The 1,511-nt window shown below is 45.7% G+C and overlaps 1 pseudogene; it reads left to right on the top strand.

The window, feature by feature from the left end:
- The first annotated feature begins 185 nt into the window (after positions 1 to 185).
- LOC102818735 overlaps positions 186 to 1,511 on the top strand; it is a 5,051-nt pseudogene continuing 3,725 nt past the window's right edge.

The raw sequence follows: 1,511 nt of genomic DNA, 5'->3' as shown, positions 1-1,511 counted from the left end.
CAGAGACAGTTAACAATTGAATTGTATCCTTCAAAACACATGCTGAGAGTTCTGGTGCTTCCCTGACCAGGCAGCACAGGTACGCAGGCTCCAGAGAAGGCAGGTGGGTGGTATCGCACAGGGGAGGCCCCTGCTTGGTAGATAGACAGCCTTTGGGCAAACATAAGACTTTAGCCTTCAACATTATGAACTTGCTTTTTAAAGGATCAAACTGCTGGGGAGTTGTGGGCATTTTGAGCTTCTGCCCACCTGCACTTGCCTGCACTCGGCTCCCGCTCCTGGGACTGGCCCCGCCCACTGTGGAGCTTGGAGTGTGGGGCTTGAGCAGACCCATTTGGAAGGCAGGTGCTCCCAGAGAGCAAGTGGGACCACAGGAACTAACACGGTCCTTCGAAGGGGGCCTCATTGCCACGGAGGTGTTATTGGCATAGATATAGGGCAAATCAGGTGCCCATGGCACAGGAAGACAGAGAGAGGCATTTTTGACGTCATCAGACACAGACACCATCTGCCTGCAGCCACTAATCCCCCCCTCCACCCCCTCTGCCTAGGCCAGCCCTCTGCCCAGCATCCAAGGTTCAGGCCCCCCCATCAAGGCACAAGCCAGCCCAAGCTGGGACACCTTGAGTTGTTTTTTTCACCACCAGTAACAAGGCAGTCCTGCTGTGGCTCTGCAGGTTAAGGTTAATGTGCCAGACTGCAAAACCTTTTGAACTGCAAGGTCAGTGGTTCGAGCCCACCAGCTGGTCCTTGGAAACCCTATACTGGGTCTTTTTTTTTTTTCCCTTTCTTTTATGTGTGATTAGAGACTGCCTTATTCAATCTTGTTTTTACTGGCGCTACATTCTTCTTTTTCTCCATCTTTTTTTTTGTTTGTTTGTTTGTTTTGTCTTGCTTTGTTTTCTCTCATTGGCACTTTTGTTTTTTATTTTTATTTTTGTTTTGTTTTCTACCCGACTGGTGTTGCTTGGCTGTCACATAGCCTCCCTTCTGCTATCAGAGGACTCTTTGTCTCCCTACATTACACGAAAAGAGTCAGCAACTGCTGCCAAATAAGCCAAGCTGCAATAACACTTTATAAAACACCAAAACCCAGCCAAGAACCAATACCAGCTGCCATATACCAAGGAAACAGGCAATACCTGTGAAAGTTACTCTGAGTTAAGCAATAAAAAGAGTGAAAAGGGAAGACCACATCCTGACTACATCTTCCTGGAAGCAATCAGAAAACATAAAAAATTACCAAAATACATACTCAATTAAGTATTACGGCCACAGATAAACATTAAACATGTCCAAGAAGCAAAAGCAGATGACCATATCAGCACATGTCCAGAAAAAAGATAAAATATCTGAGACAAATTAACCAGAAGTAGATACAGTCTCCATGCTGGAAGGAGGGCAGGCCTTGGAAATGCCTGAGAAAGAATTCAGAAAAATGATTATAAAATGTTTCAAAACACTTTACAATGGAGTTGAGAAAAATAAGGAAGAAGTCAGGAAAGCGCTAC

This window comes from Chrysochloris asiatica, unplaced genomic scaffold, assembly GCF_000296735.1.
Source record: "Chrysochloris asiatica unplaced genomic scaffold, ChrAsi1.0 scaffold00038, whole genome shotgun sequence".
Lineage (NCBI taxonomy): Eukaryota > Metazoa > Chordata > Mammalia > Afrosoricida > Chrysochloridae > Chrysochloris > Chrysochloris asiatica.
Note: the sequence above shows the minus strand (reverse complement) of the source record. Positions and strands in the feature narration are given on the sequence as shown.